General features: G+C 38.9%; 1 protein-coding gene across 1 annotated transcript in view; it reads left to right on the forward strand.

The window, feature by feature from the left end:
* The window catches only part of oys (lysophospholipid acyltransferase 6), an 85,255-nt gene that overhangs the window by 1,300 nt on the left and 67,234 nt on the right, over positions 1 to 16,721 (forward strand). The gene's annotated exons all lie outside the window — the stretch shown is intronic.

Here is a 16,721-nt window from a genome sequence, read left to right on the forward strand (position 1 = left end):
ACGCTGTATGAGCATTTAGACGTTGCTATATTTCTCTCAACAAAATACTTATTTACTGGGCAAAGTTGGAATATTTCTCTTTAGATTTTTCAGACAATTTTATTCGCAATTTAATCTAAAATGTCTGAAAAGTTCAAGGAAATATATGCATAAGTATGCATAAGCATACCTTTCCCCAAAAATATATGTTCTGTTTGCTGAATTTGGAAACTGTCGAAGGTTTATACGGAGTTCTTCCTTAGCATTGCAGTATTAGGTAACCAAAGTCGATGGCTTATATTGATTTGCCTGAGCATTTCATATGCAGTACCACTTTGAGCTGCCCTACCAGCAAGGGCTGTTAAAATTGGTTTTTGAAAAACTCTAAAAAAACTGCTAAAATTTATGAAGAAGAGAATCCTTTTGGGGATTTTTTTAAGTACATAAAATTTACGAAAGGCAAAATTTAAGTAAAAAAAGTGATTATGATCTATATAGAAAAACTGGAATTTTTTAAAAAAAAATTTGTAAAGTGAAATTAATGTCAAAAATCCAGTGTTTTATTTTCAAGAGTTTTTAAGAGTTTATTTAACAATTATTTCACTTAGATTTCACCTCTACTAAATTTTACACCAATTAAATCTCCCCAAGGGTTTCCCTCTTATTAAATTTTAACAGTTTTATTAAGAGTTTTTTAATTAAAATTGACAAGTTTATTAAAAGATTTTGTGCAGTCCCTGCTATTAGGGTGGTGTATCAAATGCCCAGTAGCATTGATCACAGAAGCAAACACAAATCACAAAACCCTGCAAATTTCAAATCGAAATTCAACTCTCCTATGTAATTGCCAAGTACTGAAATAAACAATCAAGAACCCTTTTCATTTTTTAAAGTAAGAGGGACAATGAATGAAAATCTTGCTAGGTATGTACTCTTTTGAGTACTTCTCATCTTATTTGAATGAATTTTGAAAGAAAGTCTATGTGTGGGTACTGATTTTCTTTTTATTCAAACCTAGATGATTTTAAGATTTGTATGGTACTTAACTGTATTGCAATTGGACATATTTAAATCAAAAGGAACTACATCCATTCTGATATAAACCCTGAGATCCATAAGAATACATGCATGTCAGGGCTCATGTCACAATGCATATAGTTCCTTTTGATTTAAATATGTCCACTCTAAGTAATTTCTGTCCGACATAACTGTAAACAATTTTTTAATTTCAACTAAGTTCCGATGCTTTTTTTTTTTTTTTTTTTTTTTTTTTTTTAAGTTTTTAAACTTTGCTTCCTCACATTTCATCCCAGTGTACAATTTTTTGTACCTGTACCATAAATCATACTTAACAATATTCAGAATATTCTGTTCTGCTCGCGTTGTCAGATACGAAAATCAAGCGTGCAACTGTTCGAACTCCGGAGTAGGTAAGTGGTATCATGCGAAAATGAAGGAAAATCTTAGCTGTTCGCCTGTCTCAAATTATTGACGTCTACGGATGCCGCGAGGTTCAGGTGATAAACGCGTAGTCCTCCATGTCTTTACAATCGCTGGAAAAATATCGTATTCGCTACACAGTATTGAGGTGAAAAACGCGTAATTTTTCGTGCTTTTTACAAATCCACCGGGAAAATCGCGAATATGCTGCGATATCGACGTGATGTACGCGTATTTGCCGCGGTACGAGGATGGAAATCGCGTATAATTCCTAATGTCTTAAAGAAACCGCTGGAAAATTTGCTTTTTTTTTTTTTTAAGTTTCGGATTTGCAACAAAATGTTTTATGATTCAGCACTAGTCAAAATGGACGACAAACGCGCAACTATTCAAACTCTGGAGTATTCATTTGATATCACGTGAAAATGAAGGAAAATCTTAGCTTTTCACCTGTTTCAAATTGCTGACGTCTACGAATGTAGGTATTATCCTCGCATCGTCAAATGCGGAAATCAAGCATGCAACTATTCGAACTCTGGAGTAGATTTATGGTATCACGTGAAAATGAAGGAAAATCTTAGCTTTTCGCCTGTCTCAAATTATCGACGTTTATGAATTTAGGTATTATAATTTTCTTCCTGTTCGTTTTAAGTCCAAATTTGAATGTCAATGCTTCTAAAGAAGCCACAAAACTAAACTTTCCCTTAATTTTCAGAGCCCCCCCCCCCCCCAATTTTTTACCATACTCCTGTCAAATTTCTTTTTCACTCAGATAGAAAAAATGGCCAAAAATTATGATCTGAAAATTTTTTTATAAAGCCCCTAAAAGTTGCGAACAAGTCTGATTGCAGAGTGTGAATTTGCCTTGAAATTTAACCCTTCCACTTTTCAGCGCATCCGCACTCTAAATAGTGTCCTTTACGTAGTTCGTCAACGACCAAAATTTTCACAGAATCTTTTTTTCCGCAGCCTCAAGAATTTTTTCTTTCCTTTTTTTAACCCATACAGAACCTGCATTAATTCATGATCACGCGCGCCTAACAAGTCTCCCTTCCGAAATCCGTTGAATATGCCAGCAGGCGTAATTGACGTTTTCCCGCTGAACTTTCTTGAATTACTGTCGAATCGCTTTAGAATTCACCAGTCCCAAGACGCAGATTTCGAGGATGTATTAATTTTTTCGGCGTTTTCCGGGAAGACCTCAGAAGTGAATAATACACATTGCCTGATAACATTGCTCTATCACGCGAACTCGCGGAAATGGGTGCGATTGTCGCTCACAGCCAAAATCGTCTAGTATATTAGTCATATTTTTAGCCCAAAGCCCGAACTATCAAAGAAACGTCAAGTTTTAACGTAGAACTTGGCAACAGTACTGCGCATTGTTGCCTGACTGCGCTTGCGTTACTTATCGTTAGTTTTGAATTTTAAGATTAACGATGAAATGTCAGTGTGTCTACAAGTCCGGAATTTCTGGCAAGTCCGGAAATAGTATTTATTTTTTAAAGGCGGTCCGGAAGTACCGAAAAAGTGCGGAAATTCCGCAAAAAGGTCCAAATTTTTTTTCATTTCTGAGCGAGAAATTCAAATTTTTGAAATTTTTCGAATTTCGTCAAATGGAGGTACTGAAAATGTACTGAATTTTTCTATTGAAGAGGTACTGAAAAAGCACTGTAAAAGTACTGATTTTTGGCCAGCCTGTTTTAGTAGACACCCTAAATGTAGATTTTTAAAAAAAGGCCCAGGAAATTTAAGTATAATAACTTTCAAACTTTTCGTCCGATGCGACTCGTAACCCGTATCCAACATTTTTTCGATAGATAAAAGTCGTAAAATGCGCATATCCATCGTGACATTGAAAAAATTCGGATTGAGGTTCATTTGTTTACAAGAAAATTGATCGAAGTATCTATATCCTCGAAATTTTCTTGAATATTTTTGAATGAAGGAAAAACATTACTTACCTAGGTATTTGTACCTAAGCTGCTTTTGTTTTTGTTTTTGTTTTTTTTTTCCGTTTTTTTCTTTAAAAAAAAGAAACTAGATCTGGCCTAGTTTTCTCGGCCAATTTCGCCCCAATTTCAAAATATTGAAAGCCCAGACAAATTCAACTAATTATTCTTCGGTTGTACAATGGAACATTCACTCAACTTTATAATATCAGGCCAAAGTATGTTTCTGAGAGTTTAAAATTCTCTCAAGTTCTTTTTTTTTTTTTTTTGCCTACATTTCTAAAATTCTATTAGATTCTGCTGAAACGAATAGCTTTCGCTCTCACATCTCTGATCCTTTTTCGCGGGGTCGTTCTAAAGATTCGGCATCGATGGAAAGGATAATGAGTCACGTAAACACTTTAGAGTTTTGCGTAACAAGTCGGCGCACTGTTTATTTTCTATCGTTTTATGACATCTCCGGGTGTGTTGTGGGTAAGTAAACCGCCCGGAATGTTGCCAAAATTGTAAAAAACCACGTCCAAACACCATACCTATCCTTTAAAAAAACACTTAGAAATTACATGGATCGTTTTCACCTAACTTCGCGTGAAAGCGGCTTTTTATTGAAGGGTTTTAGTTTTACTATCGAGTTGCTTGCAGACAGAGATACCATCGATGATATTTCGAGCCTTCTAATTTTGCTGCAACAGAAAAATAGCCGTAACTTCAGTCGAGATTTGTATTTTCCCTGCTCCTTACATAATGCTCTATTATGCTAAGAAATGATCATTAAATCTTGATTCATTTTGTCTATTTGAGCTCTCAGTGGTCTACCATGACAAGGATGCAGAAAGTTGATGACCTTTCCTTTTTTTACATTAAACACTAAAGAAAAGATGAGATCTCGTCGATTTTTCTGTAATGAATCATTTTTTCAGGGAAAAAAAATATTGAAAAAATCTTGAATGGAGCTGTATACTGCCGTGCTATGGAAGAACGCCGTATGAACATTCGAGAGTTGCCAAATATAATTCGATAAAGTGTTTAATTTGGAGGAAATCATGAATATTTTTCCTTGAAAGTTTCAGAAGGTTTACATCAAATTACAAACAAAATTATCTGAGAAATTGGTAGACAAATATTCAACAATTTTTCTGAAAATGAGTGATTTGCCGAGGGAAATTTGGCAACGCCTGAAGGCTCATACGGCGTTTTTCTTCGGCACGGAAGTATAAATGTTTCTTTTGTTGTGGACTGTAGAAATGGGTAGTCAATCCAATCAGATCGTCAATTACCTCTAAGTTTGTCCGTACTTTCAGTGTGTAAAACCGTCCTCGTGCAATCACTCGGTAAACTTCTCAATTCTCATTCATCAGAGGTGCAAGCCCCTCAGATTATCAATCGCTCATTCTGAAGATCTCAGTTTTAATAGTAACGATGACTTGACGATATCACATTAAGGATCAACACGCTTTATGCCCATTGATAACGAATAAGTACTTTATCAAGCACCGTATTTGACTAATGACTTCGCTTCGATAAACTATTGGATGTTAGAGTGTCATTATTGACAAAAATGAGTAACTACTGCCCACCACAAGTCAACCCATCACTTTGCTCATACAACTCATTAGAAACGAACAGAAACCGTTCCGTGAATTGTATCCTAGCATAGGTGGAAACTTTCACTTACGGGAATTAAACGTTTTCGTAAGGGTATGGCACTGCCGTGCTAAGGAAGAAAGCCGTATGAACATTCGAGAGTTGCCAAATTTCCCTCGATAAAATGGTTGTTTTTGAGGAAATATATGAATATATTTCCTTGAAATTTTCAGAAACTTTCGGTGAAATTGCAAACAACATTATCTGAAAAAAAGGAAGAAAAACATTCTAAACTTTACCATGAAATTCGCGTTTTATCAAAGGAAATTAAGCCCTGGGGTCACACAAATCCATAGGGTTGACAGGATTAAACTTTGGCTCATTGTCAGTGAATCAATGCATAGCTTAGTTCTACAAGCAGAGGCCGATTATGGAAAGTGCTCCGCATTAACCAATACTTTGGCTCGCTAAACTGTACCTTTCGTTTCGTAGAACTGAAGCTCAATTCGATCAATCAATGAAAGAAAGAAAAACTCGGAAAGTAAAGGATTTAAAACAAAAAACCAAAAAATACGTGAATAGGTGACTACTACCTTCGATTTTTCCAATGAAGTAAGTGGTTCGGGAGTTTCAACAAGTTTGTTGAGACTCCATTGCCCTCTAGGCATTTTTTCGAATTTTGGGCGGCTGATACTGTTGGCCGATTGTGATTTATTTTAGATAGATATACGTATTCTACCGATTTACTGCGTTTTTCGCAAGGTAGATTTACACAGGTATGGACAGAACTAAACAACTGGCCTCTGATTGGCTCTCCAACGGCCCCTTAACTTCCGCCATTTTGTATGTTTTGATTACTTTGATTTATTATGTTCGGTTTATTGTTCGTCAAAATTTTGTGTGATTTTTTGCACAATTTTGATAATGCGATATTAATTTTAACGTTTAAACGCACAAACGTTTGAATGTTAATTTGATTGTAATTTAATTAAAAAACGGGCCCCTTAACCTACGCCACGTAGTCATGTGACACGTACTGACGCTCATGGGAAATTTTCAACTTGTCCATGCCTGTGTAAATCTACCTTGCGTTTTTCGGTACAAAAAAGTCTCCAACGCATCCTGTTCCAGACCACCCAATACTAGTCGCAATTTGACCCAACTATTTGTCTCTGGATATGTGACGCAGGCTCCCAGAGGTATTTTAATCCATGGATGCACCGACTCTCGACAACAGGAAGAACGGAACAACAAGCGGGGGTAGCGGTTCACGCTTTATCGAGCCTAACTCTGTCATCACAAGCGGTGTTGATGAGACTTAGATCAAGTGCGCCGTAAATCGGAAATTATCGCGCTATTAATTAGTCAATGCTCGAGCCGAAACGTCATCGTGAACTAAGTGAGCACGCGAAATGCGGATCATTAGGGCGCCCAAGTTGCAGTGGAACGAAATCCCGTGTGAGGACAACCTAATTGCACGGGCTCTCGACGGATTCGCCGAGGATTTGAATTTATTAGCGGTCGCTGACGCGCCTGAAATAGAGTATATTTTGCATTGAGGAATTATTAAAGTTCCTGTCTAGCGAGAGTATGGACAAATGTGAAACTCCGAAAATCCATCAGGCCTTCACCGATGCTTCTGCGAATAAAGTTAGGGCCCAGAAATGCAGCCAACCTATGAATTTCAATTACCCAGAACGATTTACTAATACTATTGTTAAGAACCGTCGTTTATAAAGCACGCATCTGACTCAGTTTTTGCATAAATTTACTCATTTTTGCGGAAGAACGCTCATCTCTGTACATTCTTGGCCATCATGGTTAGAATTGGATTCTGCAGACTCTGCAGACTGGCAGTGAAATTTTGTGTGTCAGAAGTTTGTTAGAAGGATGGCTGCACTTTTGGGCCCTAAGACCTCCATGAAGCGATCTGTCCATACTTCGCTATACAGGTACTATCATTTCCGACGCATCTACAAAAGCCCAGCTGGAATATCAGGGGCGTTTATATCGGAGATGTAAAATGTCATGAAATTTATTCGTGTTAAATTTCATGAAATTCTTTGAAACTTTCGGGGATGCGTTCAAGATGCCAAGAAACGCCTAGAAACAGTGATTCTAAATTTGAGTCTTCTTGACGAAGGGTTTTGAAGAATTTTTGAACAGCGGTTTTGACCTCAGCTATAGCATGGCTCTTTCCTGAGCTCAGGACGTTTCTGAGAGGCACACGGTTTGATGCCGTAGCCGAGATCAAAACCGCTGTTCAAAAATTCTTCAAAACTCTCCGTCAAGAAGACTTCGAAAAGACGATCCTTGCGAAGTGGGCAGAACGGCTGAAGCTTTGTGTCCAAAGTGGTGGAAAATACTTCGAAAAACAGCCAAATGTTGAGTCAGCCGTGTCATCCAATGGCGAAGCTTAAAGTTCGCCAATAGGTATCCGTAAAATTGTGTAAGTTTTTTAAATAAAAACACTCAATTCTCATCTAACTTTTTTTTCTTGACACACATATTTATAGCTAAAAATCCTGGAGGCGGTCACGCTTTATGTCATTTTCAAAACCCTGTATTATGGCTATTTCGTGAGCTAGAGAACTTTTCTTGGTCTTCTTTTATTGGTAACTAGCAGGAAACCCGTGCTACGCACAGGAAAACCCCACCATCAGCAATCACTGTGATTAGTGATCAGTTACTAATTGTGTTTCTGAATTATTATCTACTATTTCAAAATTGGCGAGACGCACTGGTTTGATTAAAAAGTTGATATTAGTAGTATGCTGCTATTTTGGTCTGTTCTGCAATAAGCTCACATGATAATTATAATAATCAAAAATTCCCAATCAAAAGTTGGTTATTTTCATAAAGATTTGTTACTTTTGTCAGTTCAATGTTTAATTGAAGTTAGCTGGTGAGTTTCAGCCGCGAAATAATTACGGGATTTAACCAGCGGTTTCGTTTAATTCACAGCAATGGCGGGTTTGTCATCTACATCGCGGAGAAAACTTGATTTTTCCTGGGATTTTGTAAAACAAATTAGAAATTACACGATAATCACCACGGTATCACGGCAAATACGTCGTGTTCCTAGCGAATTTTTAAGATCATTACAATTGCGCGTTATTCACATCAATATCGTGGCATACACGCGAATCTCTGACTCAATTAAGATTACGTAAATGTGCGCATGAAACTCATAAACATCTGTTACTTGAGATGGGCGAAAACGTATGATTTTCCTTCAATTTTGTATGATACCACATACCCACTCCGGAGTTCAAATAGTTGCTCGCTTCAATTCTGCTTGTTAAAAGTGACGAATTGGAAGAATCCAATCTTAATTTCACGAGAACCATATGGGATGTAACCATCGGTTTCCCTATATAAGATTTAATGTTTTGAAATGAAAAAAAAAAAAAAAAAAAAAAGAGCATTAGCGATGATTTAAAATTTTGCAAGTAAGACTCATGTGTTTTGGTTAAACTATGATAGAAACAGAAAGCAGGTGAAGAATGTCGAAGCGATGTTCTAGTTTTGCTCCGCTGTCAGCACCGCGTCTGCAGGCGCACTGCGCAGTGTGACCGAGCCGTCATCACAGTATAGAACGCCTTCAATCTAGCAAGCGGCAATTTGGACATCTTCCGTGGTGAAATAGTTGTATCAAGAGCGCCCTCCACGATCGGAGTCAAATATTGATGAAATGCGCGCGAAACCCCCGCTTCTCCTCCGATTGAAGCGTTGCACACCGTCTTTATGTTCCATTTTGATTTATTTATTTTATTTTTGAAGCCAAGCAACAGATTCTCTCAAAATTTCCCGAGAATTTGCCTTAATCATTTCAAAACAGAAGATAAAAGTAACAAAAAGTAACCCCAGGCGACGTGAAGACTAAATCACAACAATTTTTTTACTTTCGAACTTGAGCAGGTAAATTTTTTCAAAAAAAAAAAAAACAAAAAAAAAACAAAACGAAACGAAAGGTTCCGCGGAGCACATTTTTCACTAATCTTGCAAAAAACGGAAGAAAACTCGAACCAATGCGCGAACCAATCGCGAAAATCGCGAGCCAATGTCATAGAATGAAGAGACTACGTCAGTCTCTTTATTCTATGCCGATGCATAGACAGATTTTCCAGATTTTCACATCCCTGAGAGAGTAGCCCGGCAACGGATGCACGAGTCGGAGCTCGCAAAAATCATGGCGCGGCGTTTCCAACAGCGCGACGCCGAACTCGTTCCATCTCCTCGCACTCGTTGGACGCCGAACTCCTTCCATCTTCCTCGCACCCGTTGCGCGTACCAGAAGAACACGTAAAATTTATCAGCTGTCTTCCAGCGCGAGCCGCGGAAATCGCTCCATCTCGCTCGCACTCTCTCTCGCACCCGTTGTCCTTACGGGAAAATCGACACACGCGGACCGCGATATCCCGCGAACCGGCGGGCGGATCGCGAAATCCTCCCTTATCCGGCGCCTCGGGGTAGAGAGGGATCCCAGTGCGGAATCTCAGGGTCACACGGCCTCCCGTTCACGAGATCCGCTGATACGTGAGTGAGTCAGTCAGTCAGTCAGTGAGTGAGTCAATCAACGTGAAGTCTGCTTTATTAGTATAGATTACGTCTACTTTAAGCACACACAAACCGCAAATCAATAAGCTGCTTTCGTTCGGTCAAAACTTGGAAATGTGCAAAACTTTTTGAACACCCGATGTATGTAGCTAAAAGCAATATCCCTAAAGTGTTTACAATTATACCCTGGTAAAAATTGGCAGTAGAATCTGTGTTCCAAAATACCATAGACCTACAGCCGGCTGTAAGATTTCCAATAGCTTCTCTAGCCGGCGAATCAATTTCTTATGGCCTTTTATAGCCGATGGCGAGTAAGCAACAGCCTGGCGATAAAATGTATGCTAAACGTTACTTATTACGGATGCTGGGACTTAGTGAGTTTTGCGGACTATCGCTCTCTGTTTGGACCGTAGTATCTTGATTTATTTTGCGAGGAAAGCTCCGTACTTTTGAAGGATGCCTGCCATTCCTAACATGTTGGAGCGCCTGCAATTTCGTATGATACTGTGCAATACCTCTGGTGTGAAATAGTTGCTTCAAGCGCCGTGGTACGCTGCGGCGCGGCACGGCGGGCGGGCAGCCAGCGCGGAACGCGCATTGGCGCCTTCAAACCTAACAGGGATACTTCACGCATTGCGCAATGCGTGAAGTATCCCTGTTAGGTTTGTAGGCGCCAGTGCGCCGCCGCTCCGCTTTGTGTTAGGCTCTAATATTTAATCTCGTGGAGTCAGCGTTTTTCAACTCATGACTTTGAAATGTTTGCACACTCTGTATGGATTATTCTCATTTTAATTGATGAAAAAAAAATATGTAGTAAAGGAAAATATAATGTGTGTTTTGTAAATATTAAGGTGATTCCGTACAAACTTAAGGATTTACAAAGCACACGAATTTCTACACAATTTCTTATAGCCTTTTATAGCCGATGGCGAAAAAGCAACAGCCAGGCGATAAAGTGTAAAGCCCGGCGATAGGAACTATAGCCCGGCTGTATAATTTTTTATCGCTTCGTGTAGCCCGGCCGTATGATTTTTTCCACTTTCTACAGCCAGCTATATGATTTTCTATCGCCTTCTTCAGTCGGCTATAAGAACTCCTATGGTATTTTGAAACGCAGCTCCTATCGCAAATTTTTACCAGGGTATTTTGTGTCGAATCACGTTATTACAGCCGACGCAACGTTACGGCCCGTTTTCCACACTTGGAATTTCGTATTTTGCAGGTGTATTGACGCCTTGCTGCGCTGATCTTCGTCATGGTATGAACAGATCAGAAACTTCCCACATCCCTTTTTTCTCAATGTAATCATTCGACTCGCATAAAAATAGAACGTGCAAATTTTTTCGCCTTAACATCGCTCTTTTCTCCGCCTGATTCCACCTCAAATACAGTATTTCTAATCGGTCATCTATCATTCGACGCATACCGGCGTTTTTTAGCCCGATACAAGGATGGCCAGCGACTCCAGAGTCCGTATTCGGATCCGGAAATTAGTGTCCTCGGTGCAGTAGATATAACGATACGCAGCGTGAAAATTGCAGAGCGGTAGGCTTTTCTCACGGACCGTCAATCGTCATTTTGCATGATGCATCGCGGTGCAGTCTCCATCCGGCCGTGGATTCGCGGATGATTTGCGGATAACTGTGAACGACTCCGCGAGATCTGATCTCATGCGCCAGTCCAGTGCCATGTGATCGATCAGTGTTGCCAATATCCGCGTGAGCGATCTAGGGTTTCCGACCGGCTGGAAAACCTGGAAAGTCAAGGAACACTGAAAAAAAGTGCTTGGCTCAAGCATAATGATTCTTGAATTTGCTGCCAAGAATTTGTTCTTATCTTGATTTAAACTGAATTCTTCTTGATACAAGAAAAATAACGCTTGGGTCAAGCAAATGAGTAGTTTATATTAAGCAGCATAATTCTTGATTCAAGAAAAAATACTTCTTGGCGGCAAAAAGATTCTTTTTTTCAGTGAATGGATAAGTTGCAGGTGTCTGAAATTTGATGCTCTTCATGCGTCAATTCAGGGTTGCCACAGTCAGGGAAATGTCGGGGAAAATGACGAAAATATCAGGGAAAATTTGTTAAATCACCTCCGTTTGCTTTCTAGAATGGGTTTGAGGTTTGGAACAACAAATTTTGCCTGAAGAAAACTATTTTCAATTATGCCCTCTGAACCATCCGTCAAATCTTCAGTTTTCAGAACAGAAAACACAAAATGTGTCAGGGAAATCAGGGAATTTTATTTTCTGATAGTGCTCACAACAACAGGCTGATATTTATCTACAAAGCTATAGGCAAAGAAGGCAGAGGGAAAATGGAGCGATCCTATTGGTTAAAACGGTTGGTTGTTATAACTAAAAAGAAAATTATGAACTATTTATGGGATCTCTCATAGGTTGCTGTTAGTCAGTCTCTAATAGTTAGGTTGTACATTGCAACCGTTCGCTTTCACCAACATTATTGCTTCATTTTCCCTTTATCTTCTTTGTCTATTGCTTTGTCTATCAATTTCATCAATCAGTCTGCAATTCGGGAAGACCGCACTCTGTGAAAAGTTCGGCAACAGATTTTGAATCTTCCGTCCTGTGTTCGGTCACAAAAACCGAACGAACCTCGGTTCAAATGACTGAAAAACTTGGTGTTTGATATAAATATTCTGATGATGGAGGTCGAATGAATGCATATGTAATTGCATGTCGTGTCTGTTGCATATTTCAATGTGAAAAATAATACATGATCCGGTTTTTTTTTATCGGTATTCCTAATAGTGTTATTTTTTTTGTTCACAGGTGAGCACTTAAAGTTACAATACTTATTTTCCAGAATCCAATCACCAGTAAGTTAAAATTTTCAAATAAAAAATGTGGCGACTTAAAAAATTGTACTAGTACTTTGAAAAAATATCCCCTGTTTTTAACGAGTAGCCCACTGAACTTTTAAGAATCTTCAGAAAGTTCCTGTACGCAACAATCTCAGGCCTTGTCTCCACGGGCCGTTTTCATTGGATTTGTCCCAAGTGCGCATCGTCACCTTCCAGCCAAAGTATCACAAGCGCCATGCAACGATTTAAAATTTACGGCGCCATTTTATTTTTTACAAAGGAATTGTCGGTTGAATCTGTTTAAAAACACTGAATTTTATCGGCAGCACAAAGAAAATTCAGTGAAATTTTCGGACAGCCTCGTCGAACAATTTCTCTGTACAGGGTGTCTACAAGTCCGGAATTTTCGGAAAATCCGGAAAAAGTATTGATTTTTAAAGGGCGGTCCGGAAGCACTGAAAAAGTGCGGAAATTCCGTTCGGAGGTCCGGATTTTTTTATTTTTGTCGCAATTTGAGAGAGAAATTCAAATTTGTGAAATCTTTCGAATTTCGTCAAATGGAGGCTCTGAAAAAGTACTGAATTCCGCGGGAATGTACGGAAAAAGTACTGATTTTTGGCCAGCCTGTTTTAGTAGACACCCTACTGTAACAAAGTAAAATGGCGGCGGAAATTTTTAAACGTCGCATGGCGCTTGTGATACTTCGGCCGGAAGGTGACGACATGAATATTTTTACGGATTGGCCGGAAATTGTAGTTCCGAATGGACCACTAGACAAGGTACGAGTTTAAGCGATCTGATACATGTTTCTTAACCAGAATTTCACGTAAAAAACGATTCACACAACGAAAATTACTGAAACCAACTCCTAACGAAGATATTAACGTTTTTATTTCACATTGGTTACAAGGAATTTGAACTGCCCGCTCACAAGAAACTCAAAGCTCTACGTGAGTCAAATCGTCCACTACAACGGTTTCAGCAAGCTTCTCAATCGAGCAATGTTCATTTCCCATCATGTGTTGTTCAAACTATAAGTAATTTACCATAAATGAGCCAAAGCGTCAAGATTGAGGTTGCCAGATTTTTATATCGCAGAGACTGTCATGATAACGTTTAGCGCGCTGAAACTCGTACCTTATCTAGTGGTCCATTGCAAAATACAATCCAATTTGAGGCTCTCACGTCTGAACGGCAACCGCGGAAGGCGAAGATTTGTTTCGGTGCAGTTTGTCGGTGCATCCACTGCACCGGGCCCCCGATAGCGGATTGCTGAGTGCAGGTCATTGTCGCATTGTTCGAGCTAATGCACTGATAAAAAAAATTGGATTGAGGCGCGCTTTTCCATCCGCGCCCAAGCCGCTTTTTCATTCTGTCCATTCGACATATTTCCAATCTCGTAGAGTCCATTCGACATAGTATTTCCAATCTCGTAGAGTCCATCCGACATAGTATTTCCAATCTCGTCGAGTGGTCGGCGGAGACGCCTCTGCGTGTGAGCTGCTCGCAAAACGACATGAAATCGCAAAATTCAATATATGCACATCACGCTATATTTGTTCCGCGAAATGTTTTTAAAGAAATGAAACGCTGAGAATCATAAGTTGCAGTCTCCATTCCGCTGTTTAAAAATTTAGCAGTCATTTTAATTAACTGTAAACAGGGTTGCCACAGTCAGAGAAAATCTGGAAATGTCAGGGGAAATTGTCGAGTCACCTTTATTTCCTTTCTAGAATGGGTTTGACGTTTCGAATATCAAATTTTGTCCTAAAACTATTTCTGATAATGTCTTTTTGACCAATGGAAAACTTGCATGCAAATGTTTTTACTTCATCTGAAAGTGCTTAAGGAGCTAATTTCACTGTATTTTTTATAATTTTTTTTCTGATATGGGAAATAGTATAAAAATAGATTTAAAAGTGAGAAAATGCACCGCCTAGTGACGTCATCTGGCGGCATTTCCCATTCAAACACATGTATTTTAGAAGATTAGATCATTTTGTCGTATTTTCTCTGTAATGTTCAATTCAAGAACCTAGGGTATCCTCGTGTTCAGTTCACTCAGTAGTTTCCACTTAAACACGAAATTCATCAAATTGCAGACACCTGCAAATTCTTTATCGGCATATCTTCAATTGTCAGGGAATTTCACCTAAATATATCGGGGAAATCAGGGAAATGTCAGGGATTTCAATTTTCTTAATTCTGTGGCAACCCTGTGAGGATCAAAAGCTGCAGTCTCCATTCCGCTGTTCAAACATTGAGCGATCATTTTAATTGACGCTAAAAAAAAGGCGGTGATAATCTGCATATTTCCATAAAAACTTATACATATTTCATTTGTAAGACAATCGTTCATCATGATCGGATTGTTAGAGTAACGCATGTTGCATGTTATTACTACTGACTTGCCTAAAATTCTATCTAAATGTATTATGGCAGTATTTCATGTACAAATAAGTCATATTGGTTACCTCATTCTGAAAATCAGAATGTTTGTTAAATTTTTCAACAGCGGAATGAAGAATGCAGTTTTTGATCCGTGGCAATATAAATGTTCCTAGACAGCCTTGAGAAAAGATTTTTGCTGAAGGAGATCCGTCCAGTTATTCATGAGTTTATTTTACTTTATTTCAAAAACCCATTACGTGCATTAGAGTAATCGGAATCAATAATTTAGAGAGCTGACTCCTTTATTTGTCACGGAATCGTGCGAGAACTTTTAGACCGAAAACAATCGCCGCGTAATCATACTTGAAGCTTGGGAAAAGTCAAATGAAAATGTTGGGAAAAGGGTCCGTTTGACCCTTTTAAGCGTTTTCCGTCACTTACATGTTTACGATAATAATCCTATACGCCATTTTACGTGTAATCAATTACTTTTCTTCTGCAATACTGCAACTAGAACCTGCCCAGAAAAGCTATTTTTCTACGCTAAGAAAACCGAATTTTTCTTAGTGAACATCAATATGTTTCTATGGATTTTTCCTGCCCCACGTCCTGCCGTCTAAATCCATCTTTAAAATTGTGTCAAAACGACACCTGACAGACGGGGGCGAGGCGTGAATTATCGATTATCGATATTTGCTGTATTCTCACATTTGCCGTATTTACCTACTTTTGAAACTATGGCAAATAATCGATTATTAAGGTGTTCGGTGCGAACCTCCTGTCTACCTGTTGGAGGCAAAATAGTCAAATCAGGCATTTTGTTAAATGCTTATGCAAATAGTTAAACATTCTCATTTAGACTGAAATTCTGATTATTTTGCTGACTGTAGACGAAATAATTCTCTTATCACGTGGAAGAGAATTCCCTGTAAAAACGTGTTCCATATGATTATAAGTACGTTTTTTTAGTCCTTTAATGCGAATTTATCTCGAAATATGCAGCATGTCTTGAAATAAAACGTTTTCACAGTTTGGACGGATAAAGAATTGCAAGGAGCATTTTTGAACGGGAAATAAAATGACAGTATGTACTTCTACGGATTTTTTGTCCCAAAATATCGAAAATTAGAGACGTCTTCGTAAAAACGGTAAAAACCTCGTAAACATTGAAAATTTGAGTACCTGCCTAGGCATTTGATAGAATGCCTGATTTGACTATTTGCCTCCGACATTTACATTTGAAACTATGGCAAAGAATCGATTACTAAGGTGTCCGTTGCGAACACCCTGTCTATCGATCCTTTCTTGATAGATGCAGGGGGGGGGGGGGGGAGGGGGGATCATTCGCGAAGCACGCTCCGCCACTGTTGACGGACCCCAACAAAGGGATATTTTGAATAGAAACCGTAGCGCGAGACCTACATCCCGCGTCCGCGGTCTCCAGAATTAAAAATAATCGCGCGTGGACGTATCGGTCGTTAAAAATTCTATTAATAAGAAAAAATAAATTAGCGACTTACGGTCCGAGCCGCGCCGATCCCGCCGCCAGCGGCTTCCCTTTTTCTATATGGCAGAAACTGCACCGGCTAAGGTCATCGCTGGCGGTCGAGATAATCATTTTCCCGCCCCCCGAGCGTAAACCGCGCATCCTCCTATGTTTAACGTTGGAGTTACGCGGTTTTTGCCCGGCGCGGCCGACGTCGGAGTCAACGCTCGTCGTCGCGACGTGACGTGACGAGCAGCGTCGCGCGAAAATCCGGAAAGGACGTAACTCTATTTCTATGTTGCCGAATTTCCCCGCACTGGAAAAAAAAAACACATTAGACAGTTATTTTTTTTTGCTATATTGTTATTTAGTAGGTGGGTAAAATGATATACTATCAATTTTATTAAATTTGGATTATTAAGATTTTTATTTTTAATATCTTATCTTATTCTATTTATTTTTTATTAAAATTCTAAGTTAAGTTAAAACTAATAATTTTCAAAAG

Source organism: Bemisia tabaci, chromosome 6, assembly GCF_918797505.1.
Source record: "Bemisia tabaci chromosome 6, PGI_BMITA_v3".
Taxonomy (NCBI): domain Eukaryota; kingdom Metazoa; phylum Arthropoda; class Insecta; order Hemiptera; family Aleyrodidae; genus Bemisia; species Bemisia tabaci.